The following is a 19757-nucleotide window of genomic DNA, read 5'->3' on the forward strand; positions in this document are numbered from 1 at the left end:
AGACCAGCCTGGCCAATATGGTAAAACCCCATGGCTACTAAAAGTACAAAAATTAGCCTGGCGTGGTGGTGCACACACATAACCCCAGTTACCAGGGAAGCTGGAGAATAGCTTGAACCTGGGAGGCAGAGGTTGCAGGGAGCCAAGATCGTGCCACTGCACTCTAGCCTGGGCGGCAGAGCAAGACTCTGCCTCAAAAAAAAAAAAAAAAAAAAAGTAAAAAAAAGATTAAAGAGAATTTCAAAGCGTTTGGCTTGAGCAACTGGGTGAACTGTGGTGCCCTTTACGAAGATATGGGGGACTCTTGTGAAGAAGTAGTGAATCGCAAGTTTGGTTTCAAGTATGTTAAGTTTGAGATGCTTTTTCGATCTCCAAGTTAAGATGCTGAGTAGCACTTAGCCACTGAGCCTGGAGTTCAGATTGGGAGAACAGATAGAAATTTGAGTATTGTTGATGGTTATATCAAATCATGAGAGTGGACGGATCACAGGGAGTGAGTTTGATAGTGGGGCTGTCCGGAGACTGAACCTTGGGGCACTCCGACATTAGAGGTAGGGATGACAGGGAGGATCACCTGACTCCTTCACAGCCACAGAGACTGAGAAGGCGTGGCCGGTGAGGTGGATGAGGAGGGGCTGTGGAGTCCTGGTTACCCAGGAAGAAACTGTTTCCAGCAGAGAGGGATTAATGGTGTTGACTGCTACTGAGTCAGGTAAGCTGAGGCCAAGACTGAACTGACTGTTTTGATGTGGCAATATGGAAATCACTGGTGACCTTGACAAGATTAAATGAGTGGGCAGAGTAGAGTGCGTTGAGCAGAGAATAGAATAATTACAGACAAATGAGACTCTGTGTGTGTGTGTGTGTGTGTGTGTGTGTGTGTGTGTGTGTGTTTAATTGGGAGAAGCACAGAGTGTTTATACATTGGTGGAAATAGAAAGGGTAAATTATCAATGACGGAGGAGAAAGGAGGACAAATGCAGGAACAAAGGGCATGGGATCTGGTGGACGCAGGGAGTAGCCGGCCTTAGGTAGCGTGAGGACAGTTCTTCCATTGTAAAGGAGGGAAGGCACAGCATATGAGTTCAGAGGCAGGTAGACTGAAAGATTTGGCAGTAGAAGGGTGTGGAGAGCGTCAGGAACCTTTTGGAAAGTAGAACGAGAGATGAAAGCAGTCACTTCAGGATTTAAAGCATCTCCCGCTGAGCCTGGAGACCATCTCTTATCAACAACCTTTGCCAATGCTCTCCTTGTGCCAGGCCCAGTGCCAGGCGGAGGGCTTCACAGATGACTCACCCAGTGTCCCTGCTGGTGAGAAGCTCACAGCCTAGGCAGGGAGACAGACCTGTAAACTGACAACTTCAATATGATGTGCTAATAATAAAGACATGTACAAAGTGTTTTGAGAACAAAGAGGCAGTGAGAAACTCTGCCTGGAGGGGTCAGAGAAAGCTCCACAGAGGTGACATTTAAATTAGACTTCAAGGAAGACAAGAACATTATCAAGCTCGCTAGAGGAGGAAGGTCGCCAGAGGAGGAAGGTCATTCAAGGTGGAAAGAAGAGTGTGTGAAAGCCGCAGAGATGAGAAAGAACCTTCCATGCTTTCTCTCTGCTCCACCTGCCTCTTTTCTTCTTTCTGCTCCCCTCCCTCCCATTTCCCAAGCTGTCATCTCTCAGGCTTCTTAGTTCAAGAGAAAAATTTTCTTTTGGGGAAGTTTAATAAACTTCCGTTCAGCCTGTACTGAGTCATGACAAAGGTGTGTTTCACACTTAAACAAACGTCTCAGATGTTATTTTTTGCGCTTGAAGAACGAGCTATTTTTAAAGAAATTCAAACTCACTGGGACCTAGCAAGGATGATTTCTGTGACCTGTTTTTAAGAAGTGAGCTTTGCAAAGGAGCATAGTGACCAGCGGCAGCAGAATCAGAAGACCTGGCAATTCTTTCCTTTCAATGTTCAGTGAGCCTGTAAGCAGTTTCACCTTACAAAGTTGCTCATTTTATCTGGGCTATCTGGTCCATCTGGCCTTCTGGAAAACTCTCAGGGAGTTTGCAAAAAATTAGCCAATAACAGAATGAGGGGCGATGAGGACATCACTCTCCCGGAGTCGGACTGAGATAATGATGGGAGGGATGACGACAAGAGAATAGATTTGAGAGAGGTTTAAAAGGCAGAATGGGGCCGGGCGCGGTGGCTCACGCCTGTAATCCCAGCACTTTGGGAGGCCGAGGCGGGTGGATCACGAGGTCAAGAGATCGAGACCATCCTGGTCAACATGGTGAAACCCCGTCTCTACTAAAAATACAAAAAATTAGCTGGGCATGGTGGCGCATGCCTGTAATCCCAGCTACTCAGGAGGCTGAGGCAGGAGAATTGCCTGAACCCAGGAGGCAGAGGTTGAGGTGAGCTGAGATCGCGCCATTGCACTTCAGCCTGGGTAACAAGAGCAAAAAAAAAAAAAAGGCGGAATGAACAAAGGGGGAAAAGCAACTCCCTGTGCTTCAGAATTCTCACCACATGTCTATGGAGCTTGTCTCCTCTCTGTAAGGAGCATCGGTTCCTTCCTTTTCTGTACATGCATAGAACTCCCCCACTGAGTCTGTTCCTCCAGCCTCCTTGAATCTGGGCTGAGTCCGTGACTACTTCAACCAACAAAACTTAGGGAAAGTGACACAGGGCTAGTCCTAGGGATTAGTTTAAGCAGTTTGTCAGCTATTGCTGTAAGAAACTCAAGACATACGAAGAAGCTGCATGTAGGTGGTCCAGTGGATGCTTTACCTATATTACCTTGAAATATAGTTTATAATGGAAGGCAGGATAAATCCTCAACTTTTTTTTCTCTTAGAAAACCTTCCAGGTTTTATTAAATTTCCAGGAGAGTATTAAATGCCCTTTCCTAAGGTAATTCCTTGCTTTCCCTTTTTTTTCTTTTTTTTTTTTTTTTGACAGAGTGTTGCTCTTTTTGCCCAGGCTGGAGTACAATGGTCGGATCATGGCTCACTGCCACCTCTGCCCCCCAGGTTCAAGTGATTCTCCTGCCTCAGCCTCCCAAGTAGCTGTGATTACAGGTGCCTGCCACCATGACCATCTAACTTTTATATTTTTACTAGAGATGGGGTTTCACCATGCTGGCCAGGCTGGTCTCGAACTCCTGACCTCAGGTAATCCACCTGCTTCGGCCTCCTCAAGTGCTAAAATTACAGGCATGAGACACTGCACCTGGCCATCTTATACATTTTCTGTATAAGAGAATATGTAATGAGCTATTTCTCCAAAAAGCACTGGCCCATTTTTGTGTGGAATGGCATTTAGAGATTTCACTCTGTGCCTGCTGTGGGTACATATTGCTACTGGGTTGCTATTGCTTCTTGGCCTTTAAAGTGTATGGAGCTAGCGATATGTATTTTTTTAAATAAGGGGAAAACTACTAAGTGGTGCTGATATTTCTAACTCAAATTTAAGATGATAAGTTTTATGCTTAGCTACTTTGATGTCACATTTGTATCTCTTGTCCTGACAATCTTGGATCCTAGAAACATTAATATTAATATTAATTTTTTTCCCACAATTGACATACTTCAAAATAGTGGTATCAATACTATTACTAGCTGTCTTAGTCCATTTTCTATTGCTATCACTGAATGCCTGAGACTGAGTAACTTATAAAGAAGATAAATTTATTTCTTACAGTTCTGGAGGCTGGGAAGTCTGAGATGACGGAGCTATATCTGGTAAAGTCCTTCTTGCTAGTGGGGACTCTGCAGATTCCCAAGGTGGTGAAGGGCATCCTGTGACCAGGGGACTCATGGCAGCCAAACTGGCTTTTATAACAGAGCCACTCTTGTGATAATTAACCCACTTCCTCAACAACTCATTAATATATTCATTCATTAATCTATGAATGGGTTAATCCATTTGTATTAGTCTATTTTCATGCTGCTGATAAAGACACACCCAAGAATGGGTAATTTATACAGGAAAAAGGAGTTTTCATGGACTTACAGTTCCATGTGGCTGGGGAAGCTTCACAATCATGGCGGAAGGCAAGGAGGAGCAAGTCACATCTTACATGGATGGCAGCAGTTAAAGAGAGAGAGCTTGTGCAGAGAAACTCCCCCTTACAGAACCATCAGATCTTGTGAGATTTATTCACTATCATGAGAACAGCATGGGAAAGACCTGCCCCCATGATTCAATTACCTCTCACCAGGTCCCTCCCACAGCATGTGGAAATTCAAGATGAGATTTGGGTGGGGACACAGCCAAACCATATCAGCATTCATAAAGGCAACATCACCATGACCCAATCACCTCCCAAAGGTTACACTACTCAACACTGTTGCATTGAGGACTAAGTTTCTAATGCATGAACTTTTGGCAGGGCATATTTAAACCACAGCACTAGCAATAAGACTATTTAAAGAAGTTTAAGATTTCTTGTTTTTTTCCCTTTATCTTTAGAACATATCCCACTGAAGATATATGAGCCAAAATACTTTGTTTAAAAGTCAACTAGAGTAATTCTTTGTTTCTGTATGGTCAGGTTATCAACCTGATATAAAGATATATCTGTGTTTTTAGCTTGTTTTTCATTGTAGGGATTATTTAAAAATTTATATGACTTAATGATTTAAACATTTTCATGAATCATTTACACAATTTCAAAGTCAAAGCTATCTAACAAGATTCATTCAGAGAAGCCTTATTTTCAATCCTTTCCCCTCCACTCTGTCCTTGTTCTCCCCATAGACACTCTTTAAAAAAAATTTTTTTTTTTTTTGAGATAGAGTCTCACTCTTCAGCCCAAGCTGGAGGGCAGTGGCACAATCTTGGCTTGCTGCAACCTCCACCTGCCAGGTTCAAGCAATTCCCTGCCTCAGCCACCAGAGTAGCTGGGATTATAGGCATGTGCCACCACGCCTGGCTAATTTTTGTATATTCAGTAGAGACAGGGTTTCACCATGTTGGCCAGGCTTGTCTCGAACTCTTGACCTCATGATCCGCCTGCCTCAGCCTCCCAAAGTGCTGGAATTACAGGCGTGAGCCACCATGCCCGGCCTAAAGTTTGGGTTTTTCAACTTCGCCCACACTATTGACGTTTCAGGCCAGATGATCCTTTTTTGTGGGGAACTGTCCTGTGTATTGCAGGATGATCAGAAGCATCTCTGGCCCCTACCCCCAGCTGCCAGTTGTTACAACTAAAAATGTCTGGAGATTGCCAAATGCGCTGGTAAGAAGAGTTCAAAATCATACCTTGTTGAGAATCACTGTTTTTTGTTTGTTTGTTTGTTTGTTTGTTTGAGACAGTCTTGCTCTGTTGTCAGGCAACAGGCTGGAGTGCAGTGGTGCGATCTCGGCTCACTGCAACTTCCACCTCCCGGGTTCAAGCAATTCTCTGCCCCAGCCTCCCGAGTAGCTGGGACTACAGGCGCACGCCACCACACCCAGCTAATTTTGGTATTTTTAAAGTAGAGACGGGTTTCACCATGTTGGCCAGGATGGTCTCGATTTCTTGACCTCATGAAGCCCGACCCAGCCACCCAAAGTGCTGGGATTACAGGCATGAGCCACCGTGCCCGGCTGAGAATCACTGTTTTAAAGGAAACAATTTCTTGCTGACCCTTGAAAATTTGGCCTCCAATCTAAGATATCTGCATCTGTTAAACTCTGTCACTCTGGGCATCACTTTGCACAAATATCATCACTAAAATTTGGGGTGTTAGGGATTGTTGACGAGGTGGTTGTCTCAGTGATTCCTACTCATTATTATTTGTAGATTATAATTGAAACAAAGACACCCATTTAGAAACTTCTCTTAGCACCTGTGGACCCCTGAAAATATGTCCACCAAGAAATCCGCAGGCACCTCAGCACTTTGTCTGGTCTGTGAAATACTGGGGCTGGATGATTTCTTAGGGCTTTCCTACTGCCTTAAGCCCTTCTTGTTCTAGAAGTCTAGGACCTTGCCGTTCAAACTGGAATGGGCAGCACAGTGACTGAGAACACTGAGCTGAATCCCACGTCTTCCACTTATTGGCTCAGTGATGTAGTGCAAATTACTTACCTTCTTGGAGCCTTAGTATTCTCATCTATAAATTAAGATAAAAATTGTACCTACTTCATAGGACTGTTGCAAGGTTTAAAGACATAATGCATGTTAAGTGCTTAATATATTCCCTGGCACATAATAAGTGCTTAATAAATGTTGGCTGTTAGCACAATTACCACCAGAGCTAGGTGGTGGTATGCCAGGAATTACTCAGAGCCACAGCAGAAACAAGAACTATCTTCCTGGAGTGTGAATTTCTACTTGAAGAGTTGGGAAAACAGGCTTTGAATTTTTCTCCTAAAGGGTGCTAATTAAAAACATTATTTTCATGTTAAAACAAACATGGGAATAGAAGATAAATTTTGCATGAATTTTAAAGATAAAATGTGAGACCTCAAATAATTTTTTTTTTTTTTAATCTGTCGCCCAGGCTGGAGTTTAGTGGCGTGATCTCGGCTCACTGCAACCTCTGCCTCCTGGGTTTAAGCAATTATCCCTGCCTCAGCCTCCCAAGTAGATGGGATTACAGGTGATTGCCATCATGCCCAGCTAATTTTTGTAGTTTTAGTAAGATGGGGTTTCGCCATTTTGGCCAGGCTGGTCTTGAATTCCTGTATTCAAGTGATCTGCCAAAGTGCTGGGATTCATAGGCATGAGCCACTGCACCTGGCCAGACTTCAAAGAAATTTTATGCTTGAGGTGGATGAATCTGGGCCTCATTTCCAGACCTCCAGTGGGGGCTGACTCAGTCTTCCTAGTCAGGCGAGAGTACTTTGGTGGGAAAGTTTAAGCAGTAGTTCTGGGCTATTTCACTTCATGGGCCAATAGAATTATCAAGAATATTAGGAGAGATTCTGTAGGAAGCAGGGGCTTCTGCCTAAGTGTCTGTGCTCTCTTCTTGTAGATTGCTTCCCTTCCAAATTGCTTTGGGGTTTGTTACTCAATGAAGGGGATGGGAAATTTTGCTGGATATTCATCCAACAAATATTAATAAGTTACTACTATATGCCCAGCACTATTCTAAGGGATACAAAAAGAACAAATAAAAAAAAAATCTACCTACATAGATCCTATAATATCAATAGCTATAATAGTCTCAATAAGGGAATTGAAAATGGGAAAAGTAGGAGAAATGGTTTTGGGGTTTAGGAGAAAGATTAGGTAATTATGGACAGTTGAGTAGCATGTGACATCCAAGTAGATCCTGAGTAGGCTGTTGAATGAGAGTCTAGAGCCATGGTTTTCACTGGGAGCTTTTAGACAAGTGGAGTTTGTGGTGGAGTTGGGTAATCATAATAGTATTGATTGACGGAGAAGAAGCCTGAGGTGCTAGATATCATGTAGTGCATGGATAGCATTGCATGATTTATTTTATTGTATTTATTTTTATTTTTTATTTTATTTTATTTTTAGACAGAGTCTCACTCTGTCACTCAGGCTGAAGTGCAGTGGTGTGATCTCGGCTCACTGCAACCTCCACCTCCTGGGTTCAAGCGATTCTCCTGTCTCAGCCTCTCGAGTAGCTGGGATTACAGGCCACCATGCCCTGCTAATTTTTGTATTTTTTGTAGAGACAGGGTTACACCATGTTGGCCAGGCTGGTCTCGAACTCCTGACCTCAAGTGATTCACCCGCCTCAGCCTCCCAAAGTGCTGGGATTACAGGCGTGAGCCACCGCACCCAGCTTCATATCACATGACTTTTTAATGTCTCACTGGACATTTATATGGGTGAAAGTCCCATATTTTGTGAGCTTAACAACTAACTCCATTTTTAATATAAACACCAAGTACATTCTGGCATGATTTTAATACTCCAGAGAGGTAAATACTATGCAAAGTGAATGAAGATTATATCTTGTTTTGCTTAGACCCTACCCAGAGCTATTCACCATTTCAGAACATCAGATCAGCAACAGCAATTCTCCTGTGGCATTTGAGGCTCTGATTGGCATCTGTACCTGTTGAAATTGGGTCCATGCTTCTCGAATGGTAAGGTGCAGGTGAATCACCAGGATATCTTGTTTCTTTCTTTTTTCTTGTTAAACAATGGAAGAGACTGTTCGGATAATAATGGAAATAATCTAGTAGAGAGGCAGAGGCTGGCCATACCAGAGACGAACAAACTGGGAAGTGTAGTTCCTTGGAGGGACGGAAAGAAGGGCATCCAGGAACTGGGGAAGGGACCTGGCCTTCATTGAGAGGAGCTGGTTTTGGTGAAAGGAGGGAAGGAGGACAGAATGACTGGAGATGAAAGTTGATTTAGAAATGATGGCAGGAAGGCCGGGCACAGTGGCTCATGCCTGTAATCCCAGCACTTTGGGAGGCCAAGGCAGGTGGATCACGAGGTCAGGAGTTCAAGACTAGCGTGGCCAACATGGTGAAACCCCATCTCTACTAAAAATACAAAAAAAAATTAGCCAGGCATGGTGGCGGGCACCTGTAATCCCAGCTACTCAAGAGGCTTAGGTGAGAATTGCTTGAACCCGGGAGGTGGAGGTTGCAGTGAGCAGAGAGCATGTCACTGCAGTGTAGCAGTCTAGCCTGGGCAACAAAGTGAGACTGTGTCTCAAAATAAAAAAAAAAGAAGCAATGATGGCATGATGGCAGGAAGTTGAGGAATGTCACATCCCCCATGACCCTACCCCTCACCCACAGCACAACTAGCCAATTTTTTTGTCTTCTGCTCCTTTCTATATAGTTGGCCTACAGTTGGGGGACGGGTGGGAAATAAGTAAACCAACCTCTCTACCTCCCAGGGCAGGTACTTTGGAAAATAATACGCAGGTAAGGTATTCTTTTTGTGACTACTGCTATATAATTATTGTTCCTCTAGGACAGTGCTGACCAATAGGACTTCCTGCAGTGATGAAAATGTTTTATATCAGTGCCATCCAGTACCATAGCCACTGGCCACACATGGCTATGGAATACATAAAATGCCTCGTGCAGCTGAATTTCAAATTTTATTGAAATTTTGATTAATTATAAATTTAAATAGCCATATTTGGTCAGTGCCTGTTGGGTGGATAGCACAGTTCCAGATGTTTACTGCCTCTGTTTTGGTGTGGTTTCTTTCTTTCTTTCTTTCTTTTTTTTTTTTGAGATGTAGTTTCACTCTTTTTGCCCAGACTGGAGTGCAATGGCATGATCTCAGCTCACTGCAACCTGCCTCCCTGGTTCAAGTGATTCTCCTGCCTCAGCCTCCCAAGTAGCTGGGATTACAGGTGCCCACCACCACACCTGGCTAAATTTTTGTATTTTTAGTAGAGACGGGGTTTCACCATGTTGGCCAGGCTGATCTCGAACTCCAGACCTCAGGTGATCCACCCACCTCGGCCTCCCAAAGTGCTGGGATTACAGGAGTGAGCCACCGTGCCCTGCCTTCCGTGTAGTTCTTTAAATGGGAGCACCTTCTTCTTCTTCTTTTTTTTTTTTTTGAAATGGAGTCACTCTGTCACCCAGGCTGGAGTGCAGTGGCACAATCTTGCCTCACTGCAACCTCTGCCTCCTGGGTTCAAGCAATTCTCCTGCCTTAGCCTCCCGAGTAACTGGGACTACAGGGGCGTGCCACCATACCTGGGTAATCTTTTATTTTTAATAGAGATGGTGTTTCACCATTTTGACCAGGCTGGTCTCAAACTCCTGACCTCAGGTGATCCACCCATCTCAGCCTCCCAAAGTGCTGGGATTATAGGCATGAGCCACTGCACCCAGCCAAATGTGAGCGCCTTCTATAGAGGGCAGTGTAGCTTGGGACCAAGAGGCTTGGACTGGGAGTTAGACCAGAGTCCACCTTCAGCTGGGGCAGTATATCTGTTTGCTTGCTTTTGTATTCCTAGGAACTAGCATGTAATAGATTTTCAGTAAATATGTGTGCAAGAAATGGATAAAACAGGGGGTGCTGGTATTTCAACTTGGGTGTGATTTCAAGGCACACTGAGCTCAAGAGCTTTACAATGTCTATTACCTTCTCCTGTTTATAACAGTGAAAATACTGGAAAGGACCCAAATACCCAACATAGGTACTTGGTTTAATTAAATGTTTCTTAAAATACAACATTATGCAGAAGAATATTTAGTTACACAAAAAGAAGTGCATTCATTTTATATTAAATGAAAATAATCAAAACAGAAGGCATACAATAATCTCACTTTGTAAAAGATATATGCATAGGCTGGGCGTGGTGGCTCACGTCTATAATCCCAGCACTTTGGGAGGCCGAGATGGGTGGATCACGAGGTCAAGAGATCGAGACCATCCTGGTCAACATGGTGAAACCCCGTCTCTACTAAAAATACAAAAATTAGCTGGGCATGGTGGCTCATGCCTGTAGTCCCAGCTACTCGGGAGGCTGAGGCAGGAGAATTGCTTGAACCCAGGAGACGGAGGTTGCGGTGAGCCGAGATCGTGCCACTGCACTCCAGCCTGGGTAACAAGAGCGAAACTCCGTCTCAAAAAAAAAAAAAAAAAAAAATAGATGCATAGGAAAAGGCTGGAACAATATATAAGCACAGGAAAAGGTTGGGTTATTATTACTGGGTGGGATTAGGAGGTGACACTTTTCTTCTTTTTCTTTTTCTTCTTTTTTTTTTTTGAAACAGAGTTTTGCCCTTGTTGCCTAGGTTGGAGTGCAATGTTGTGATCTTGGCTCACTGCAACCTCCACCTCCTGGGTTCAAGCGATTCTCCTGCCTCAGCCTCCCGAGTAGCTGGGATTACATGTGCCTGCCACCACGCCTGGCTAATTTTTATATTTTTAGTACAGATGGGGTTTCACCATGTTGGCCAGGCTGGTCTCCATCTCCTGACCTCAGGTGATCTGCCTGCCTCGGCCTCCCAAAGTGCAGGGATTACAGGCGTGAGCCACTTCTCCTGGCCTTTATTCTTTTTTTCTAAAAGGTCTTTGATTTTTTTTTCTTTTTGAGATTTCTGTCACCCAGGCTAGAGTGCAGTGATGTGCTCTCGGCTCCCTCAACCTCTGTCTCCTAGATTCAAGTGATTCTCCCACCTCAGCCTCCCTAGTAGCTGGAACTACAGGCATGTGCCACCATACCCCGCTAATTTGTGTATTTTTCAGAAGAGACAGAGGTTCACCATGTTGGCTAGGCTGGTTTCAAACTCCTGGCCTCAAGACATCCACCTGTCTTGGCATCCGAAAGTCCTGGAATTATAGGAGTGAACCACTGTGCCAGGCTGAAAAGATCTATTTTATATTTATTTATTTATTTTGAGACAGAGTCTTGCTGTGTCACCCAGGCTGAGGGCAGTGGCATGATCTCAGGTCACTGCAACCACTGCCTCCTGGGTTGAAATGATTCTCCTGCCTCAGCCTCCCGAATAGCTGGGACTATAGGCACGTGCCATTGCACCTGGCTAATTTTTGTGTTTTTTGTAGAGACAGGGTTTCTCTGTGTTAGCTAGACTAGTCCCAAGCTCCTGACTTCAGGTGATCCGCCCACCTAGGCCTCCCAAAGTGCTAGGATTACAGGCAAGAGCCCCGCCCAATCTAACTTTTTGCTTTCTTTCCTTTTATATCATTTGCATGCTTTTGTCATCAGTGTTTGGAGTTACAAAAGCAATAAAGATATTGAAACAAGAAATACTATTGAATCCTTAATGCCATACTGTTCTTGTATTTAAAAAAAATTAAAAATTAACCAAGTGCTGGACACCCTGCTGAGTGCCTTAGATAAATTGTTGCAATGAATCCTTCTAACAACCCTACAATATGCAATACTATTAGTCTCACTTGACAGTTGAGTAAACTTAGACCCAGAGAGACTGATTTTCCAAGATCACACAGCTAGTGTGCAGTGAACCTGGATCTTTACACTGGGGTGCCTCTTCTCCCTCTGATACTTACGGGCATCCTGCAAAACCCAGGTTCCATGATCTCATCTCATGTGCATGTGTAGTTTTCCTTAATACACTCAGGCAGGAAGATGACCCTGTCCTCAAGGGACTTAGAGAACAGGGAGGAGACAGATAGCTAAACAATTACAATCTAGTGCCATGAGAAAACATATGGCTTAACAGGACTATGTACAAGCAGAGGGAGCTTAGACCATGTGTCTGAGGCAGCCAAGGATCTCCAGAGAATATACTCTGAGCTGATTGATAAGGATACCCACAATTTTTTCAGGAGGGTCAAGGAAGATGTGGGTGGTCAGAGGTGGGGAGAGGGTTCAGAAAGGGATTTGTGGCCTGGCATCTGTCTCAGGAGACTCAGGGCCACCATACACCTGGGCATACTCTGGAAACAACAGTTCTGTAGTTCTGTGTGGCTAGAGGGTCAAATTGGCCTGAAGGAGGGGCAAAGGGAAGGGTGTACCCCTTGAAGCTTAAGGCCAGATCACCAAGGCCGTTTCAGTTGAAATTGGGGTTTTACACTTTATTCTGTGAATGAAACAGAGCTGTTAAAATATTTGAGCCTGGTGTGTTAAAAGATGAAACAGGCCAGGTCCCTCCTCAATTTGTCCCAGCAGTGAGTGGTCAGGTCGTTTCTGCCCCAGGCTAGGAATTGCCTTAAGGCAAGGACATTGTCTCATTTGCTAGTGAATTTCAGCACCGGATACCGCGCCCAGTATACAGCAGGTACGCAGTAGGGACTGAACCCGCCGGCAGAATGCTGGGCACCAAGAACGTGCAGCCAGTGACTGTAGGATAGAAAGTGAACCTTTATTTCTGCCCCAGCGCCTCCCCCGGCACAGAATTGGTAGATGTTCAGCCAAAGTCTGACCCAACTATAAGGAGGTCAGAGAGGTCCTGGGCCTAAACTCAGTCCCAGGGAGGTTCATTATGGGCGTGTGAAGGTGATTGTAGCAGCTTCTGTTCAATGACTGCTATGTGCCAGGAGAATTCACACCTATTGTCTTATGCCATCTCCCCAACAGCTCCTAAATTGGAATTATTGTCCCAGTTTCCCTGATGGGGAAACTGAGGCTCAGAGTGGTTCTGTAACTTGGCCAAGGTCACGCAGCCAGCAAGTAGGTGGGCAGAGGCACAAGTCAAAGCCCACTGGCCTGCCCCTCCACCTCGGGAGGCAGTGAGGCGCTTACTCCGTTCGTGTGGCTGCTGGGGTTGGGGAGCATCCTGCACTGGGGTGCGGGTCCCGGGGAGGGCGGCTCGCCGCCTCTCCCAGGTTCGGAAGTTACGAAGTTTCCGTGCATTTTGCTAGCCTCCCCGCGCAGCTCGTCTCCGCTCCGCCGCAGTTACGCCGTTAGCGCAGCTGGGCTCAGGTGCTGCAGCGGGAGGGGGCCTGGCGCCGGGAGGAAGGCGGGGACGCAGTTTACGTAAGCGTCCGCTCGCAGGTGCATGCGGCCGTCGGCCGCGAGTGCTCCCTGCGCGCTCCCAGGTGCGCAGTTGGCGCAGTCGGCGGCGCGGCACGGCGGCGGCGGGCGCTGGCTGGCGCTCTCAGGTGCGGCAGGGCGCGCGTGGAGGGGGCGCGCGGCGAACGAGGGGGCGGGGTTTCCGTTCCCCAGCAGCCGCGGGGCCCGCCCCCCAGCCCTGCCAATGGGCGCGCTCGGCGGTGTCACGTGCTCGTCGCCGCCGCTGCCGCCGCCGAAGCGGAGACCGGAGCCGCGAGCGCCACCAGGGCAGCAGCCGCCGCAGCCGCCGCCGCTGGGCTGAGGAGCCAGAGACGCGAGCGGGCGAGGTGGTGGCGGCGGCGGCGGAGCGGGAGCGGGTACCGGGCGCGGGCAGAGCGCGGCGGCGCGGGTAGGCTCCGGCGGCGGGGCGGGCGCCTGCGCGGCGGGCCGTCCCGGGCGGGCGGCGGTTAAGGCGGCGGTTGAGGCGGTTGGCGGAGCCGGCCCGGGCCCCGCATTGTTTGTTGTGCGTCCTTAGCAGCGGCGGTGGCGGCCGAGGCGGAGAGCGGGGAGCAATCCCGGCCCCGCGGCTCCGGCATTGTGGCCGCCGCCGCCGCTGCGGTGCCCTGGCCGCTTCAGGCAAGGGCAGCGGGCAGCCTTCCTCACCTTCGCGGGGACGGGGTCCCGGCCGAGCAGGGGAGGGCGTGGGCACGGTGCGGGGACGCGGCGCCGGGAGGTCTGCCGGGACGCAGGGCTCGGGGCTCGGGGCAGGTGTTGGAGGACATCGGGGGAAGGAGCTGAGGGAGAGGCTTCGGGGGCAGGCGGAGGATGTGGGCACATTTGGGGGTAAATAGGGGTGCAGAGGGATCCGGCCCAATGGAGGAGGACAGCCTTTGGGCAGGTTTGGGGGGCCCCCTGGGCCAGGCGCGTGCGAGATGGAGGACATTCCGGCCGGTGGGGGGGCACTATATTGTGGAGTTCAAGAGGGAGTGAGGGGGCCTTTGGGGAGGGCACGGGCGAGTGGGTGGGAATGGAGGGAGAAGACTGGGGACTCGAGCCGGACTGGAAGGAGCGCTGCGTACCAGGGGCAGGAAGTGGGGCGAGTGTTAGGAAGGCCACCGGGACGCCCGTGAAGGGGAACGATGGAGAAGAGCAGGGTCGGGGCAGGGGGAGGTGAGGGCCGGCAGGGAGCGCCTGAAAGGGAGAGAGGGGAGCAGGGTGCCTAGGTGTCTGGGGGTGATAGGGAAATGAAGGGTAGGCCTGGGGGCTCCAGAAGACCTGCGAGGGGTGTGAGGGAGTGTGTGTTCAGGTGTATAGGGGAGACAGCAGGGAGGCAGGAGGGGGTTGACAGGTGAGGATAAAAAGGCAGGTATCTGGTGCTCAGGGAAGAGGAATATGGGGTGGAAGGGGGAAGTTGATTGGGGCAGAGACTGAGTTTGAGGGCTTGGAGAGAGGTGGGGATAGCAGCAGCAGGATGATGGTGATGGAGACTGGAGGTGTGTGGGGCATTTAAAGGGTAGCGGTAGAAGTGAGTGAAATGGAGGGTGTTCATGCAGGCAGTATGGAAGAAGATGGGAGCAGCCAGAGAGCGAACTTTGGGGTAGAACGGAGGGTGAGGGGCTCTTGGCAAGTGTTGGAGGACATTACGGGCAGGAGCTGGGGGAGAGGGACAGGTGTGTGGGGTGCCATGGTGTGTGTGTCAGGTAGAGGGCAAAAGGGGGTGGGGAAAGGGAAATGTTCTTGTACTGGTAGGTAAAGTGTGGGGACAAATGGAAAGATTTCTGAGGCAGGAAATGTGGAGAGGTTGGGGAGGAGGAAGGTGGAGGGGACTGTGTGAGAAGGAAATCAGTAGAGGGGGACAACGGGATAGACTGGAGGGGAAGGTGGGCAGGTCTGGACTACAGTAGGTGGAGGGAGGGAAGCACAGGTTTGGGGCACTGAATTTTGTGCTGTAGGGAGAAGGGAGGTAGAGAGAAAGAAGGAAAGTAGACAGACTATTTTGGGGTAGAGGATGTAGAAGAATGCTTAGTACCTATAGTGGAGTAAGAAGGGTGAGGTAGGGATGTATGTGGACATGTGTGTAACTAGAAAGACACAGGTGCTGGATTCGAATGGGGTGGTGGTGGTGGTTAATAGGATGCCCAGGTTTAGGGCAGGAAATGACTAAGTTGAAGAGAGCCAGGAAGACAGGTTGCTTAAGAGAGTATGGAAGATCCAAGGGGTGGGAGTCTGGGGAGAGATTGGAACACTTCAGTATTGAGAGATGAAAGGGGCCAACATTTTTAGGTCACTGAAAGTATAAGGAAGGGCAGGCAGAGTGCAGAAGTTGGAAAAATAACTAAATGGAAAGGATTAAATTCCATACTAAGAGAAACTGGAGATTGAGGGGTTAGGTGGGGGGACCTGGATCCTGGGATGATGTTGATGGAAAATGGAGGACATTAAACACAGTGTCATATCTGAAAGCTCATACTCCTAGGGTCAGAGAGAATATCGAGCCTGCTTTTAATTCCAGAACCCAGTAAATGAGGAAGGAGGGAGGGGGAAGGAGAAATGAGTGTACATCCCCAAATTTGGAAGAGGTGTGTGGTGGGTATCATCCTAGCTTATTGGTTTGATGAGTGGACAGAAGAGCCCCACAGGGTCATGAGGAGTGCACCAAGAGTGAATGGAAATGGGATTGCAGCAGGTGCAGGGCAGATGTCTTTGTGAAACTGCAAGAGAGCAGGCCCAGCAGCCAGTAGCATTCAAGGGCTATGTATAAGAGAGGGAGAAAGGTGCAATGTCTCAGATACCCTGGTGCTTTCTGGGTAATGGGCCTGTATTCAGGCATGGGGTGATGTAATATCTGAGTCCCATGCTACCAGCAGACAGAAGTAATGCCCACCTAGCTCCTAAAAGTGGCAGAATTGGAGCTTTTTGACTCTAACACTGTTTAAAGGCATGAATAACTGATTCTGGATTGTTGACTTTTTCTCCTGAATAGTTCAAGTAAAATTTAATTGGAGGCTTTTGGATTCTTGATTTGAGTTGGGAAGTGTAATGTTAGCTTTATTGAGGAAAGACACTTACGGGGTTGGGCGGACATATGGCCTTCAGCTTGCCAAACACATGGGAAGTAACCTTTAGGGGTTTGAACACAGACATTGATTTCAGTGTAAGTCTCATTCACTGTTCTGTGGCTGGTGTTAGATTCTTTGGGATTTGAAAGGATTAAGCAAACTACTTTGAGACTGCTTCAGTAAGCAAGGTTTCCTAGAATCTTGGAAAACAACTTCCCTTTTGACAGTTGAAAATTAAGTCTTACAGATTTTGCTAAAAAATAAATTTCATCGTGTTGCAGAAATAACTTCAATTATCACTCCGTGGGCTTCACGTAACCTGTAGTGTGGTTATCTAGTAGATTTCAAATAAAAGGTCGACTTTGGTAGCTTGGGAGCTTTCTGGGTTGATTAGTTTTCTTCTTTTGTCAATTTAGGAAGTATCTGCAGCCATTGTATGTTCAAATAATAAGTTTGAGTGGAAGTGGGAATCTTGCCTAAACATAATGAGGGCGGAGCAGAACACCAAACTTTAATCAGAATCTGTAAATATAAATATTAAAAAAAACTGGAAGCTAATGATTTGTAAAATCCAAATTTGAAGTGTGTCATGGCAGCAAAATAATGCTCTGAAGGCATTGCTATAAGATTTTATTTTTGGAGGGAAAGATTTTTAAAGTATATGCCTTCAATCGAAACTCTTCTAGTATTTTGAGATTTGATGTATGTATGCAATATAATTATTGGGAGCATGTCTGACCTCATTTGCTTTTTGGGAGAATTTGAGCAGTAGGATATAAGATGAATAGAGTGAGCTTTGAAAATTCTCTCCAACATAGCCATTGTTTACTCCTTTTATTTTTTAAGTCCATTGTGTGAGTTCATGTTATTGACTTGGGGTACCCAGTACTTTCTTGCTCAGAATACTCAATTCTAGCAAAGCGTTCTGATTATATGTATTTGTTCTGTGAAGTTCTGTGATTTGGGATGATTTGTAGGCACTTTGGATATCCTGAGTTTATGAACCAAGAAAAGCAGGTTATGTAGGCTTTGTAGGCTGGATAATTGGGTTCTGGTTTTATTTTCACTGGTGACTTGCTGGACAAGATATTTAATCCCTTTGTGCTGGTTTCTTCTCCAGAAACCTGACTCTATCCATCTCCCATGAGAATCAAGATGGCTTATATAAAACAAGTTTAAGTCTTTTGAGAAGACTAGAACTACGTAAATATGGGGATAGATGTCATTTCTTTAGTTCCTTTTTTCTCCCCTGTGGTTTTTAGACTGGTCAACTATTAATTAGTACTTCATAATTTGCCATTAGGTGGATTAATTTATTGTGAGAAAGTTGAATAGAGATGAAACTTATGTGAATATCAGAGATGTCTGCAAATTGAAGTTTGTTCATTCTTTGCTCTCTGCTTACCTTTCCCATTTCTCAGCTAAGTGTTAGTGCTGATTTGAATTCTTCAACCTGAGCAGAAGCTTGTGAGAGACACTGGGTTCTAGCTCTAACCCAAGATTGTTTCTAAGCAGGAATTTCCAGAGACAGAGTACTTCTTTGGCTCAGTGAATTCAATTCTTATATCAGAAATAATAAACATAATACATTTTCCTATTTATTTTGCAGAAAATGGATTAGGGGCTGGAACAGAAAAATAGAGCTATCCTGTCTGCTAGTGACATCAAGCTTTCCGTGTTCTGATTTATTGAATATTTCTTTTTCAAGTTTTAGTTATCAGATAATTACCTATCATTTGGTATTTCCATGTGCATTGACAGGTTATGCTGTATTTGAGTGGGAATGATTTTTAAATGCTTTCTTAATGTTGTGTTTGGTTTACGAGTTGTAAAGAGCCTTCCAGATGCTGGTCATGATTGACACAGCAAAAGGTAAATAGCAAATTGCCTTTTTTTTTTTTTTTTTTTGAAGAGACAAGGTCTTCTTGCTCTGTGGCCCAGACTGGAGTGCAGTGGTGTTGTCATAGCTCATTGTAACCTGGAACTCCTGAGCTCAAGTGATCCTCTCGCCTTAGCATTCTGAGTGGCTGAGTAGCTGGGACTACAGGCATGCACCACATCTGGCTTTTTTTTTTACTTTTAGTACAGACCAAATCTCCAGGCCTTGCTGTGTTGCCCAGGCTGATCTTGGACTCCTGGGGCTCAAGCCATTCTCCTACCTCAGCATAGGTTACTTTATTACACATGAATTTGCCTTGAGCTTGGTAATACCCAGCTCTGATAGTGGTCTTTCTTTGCTAGGTGATCTACTCTAATAGTTTACTTTCTTATGTAATATGTTTGAACACTGTTACCCATTTTATTGCTTTTCTGTTTTCATTTGTTTTGCATACATCCTTTTATTGGAAGATTGGTTGTTTTTCAAAATTCGTTTAGCTACAGAAACTGTTTCTGACTGGTAATTCTAAGAGGCTTGCTAATTGAGTCTAGTTTTAGAAAACTTTACTGAGAGATGTAAGTTTAATGTATATGTCAGTTAAAATAGAAATAAAGTAAATAAGGCCAGATTAATGGTGATATAGATAATTTGGTGATTTGAGCCTGAAAGGTATGTTAATCTTTAATATAGCTTTTAGTTCTTGCATTGAATAGTGAGGTAACCAAATGGTCTGACTTGTAACTTTCATGTCTGATTTGAATTGTTTCTTGTCCTAAGGGTCCATTAAGTGCATCCTATTTGAGAAGTATAGTGCCTACCTCACAGTAGACTCTCCATATGTGTATGTGGCTGAGTGAATGAAGCAGTCCTAAATTTTATTTATTTGGTATTCAAATTCTCTTAACTTCTGACATAACTAATGCTGTATAAAACATCTGCTTTCTTTAGTTAACTTTAGCATAACTTGAAAGGGTACAGTTGACGACATCAATAATAAAATCACAGCTTTGCATTGTGTGACTTCATGGTTCATTTCCACTTGAAAAGTGAGAATTCTGCAGCAGGTTGTGTAATAAATTCTGAGGCATTTCTGGGTCATGGGTAAGATGTAGTTTCTTACTGCACCTGCAGAATTTCCTGTTCTTTGCAGTTTTCCAGGTGCCAGGATTTTTCACACTATCCTATTGGGCAGGTCAGCATTTTGTTTATGAATTTAATTTAACCAGTGTAGTACTGTTGACATATAGTGACTAGTAATTGTCCTAAAGGGCTCTATCTAGATTTTTTCTTACCATGATTGTTTTACTTTGCCATTATTAAGCCTGTTTTGCCAGTTAATTCAGCAAGCATGAATTGACATTTAGACTCAAAGGTGTGTTTTGTGCCAGACCTAAGATTTCTTAGTATGCCTCAATAATGCTGTTTTGAGTAAAGAATAGATCCTTTCCTAGGTATATTG

General features: G+C 45.8%; 1 protein-coding gene across 6 annotated transcripts in view; it reads left to right on the forward strand.

The window, feature by feature from the left end:
* The first annotated feature begins 13615 nt into the window (after window positions 1-13615).
* STRBP (spermatid perinuclear RNA binding protein) overlaps window positions 13616-19757 on the forward strand; it is a 178523-nt gene continuing 172381 nt past the window's right edge. For 4 of the 6 annotated variants that reach the window (XR_010343289.1, XR_010343290.1, XM_064378218.1 and 1 more), the window contains exon 1: window positions 13721-13769. The gene's annotated coding sequence lies outside the window, so the exon portion shown is untranslated. Of the gene's footprint in view, window positions 13770-19757 lie in introns of all 6 variants that reach the window. The other 2 variants (XM_064378225.1, XM_064378214.1) reach the window with 1 other exon arrangement.

This window comes from Aotus nancymaae, unplaced genomic scaffold, assembly GCF_030222135.1.
Source record: "Aotus nancymaae isolate 86718 unplaced genomic scaffold, 86718_ANA_hifiasm-v0.15.2.pri h1tg000003l, whole genome shotgun sequence".
Classification (NCBI taxonomy): domain Eukaryota; kingdom Metazoa; phylum Chordata; class Mammalia; order Primates; family Aotidae; genus Aotus; species Aotus nancymaae.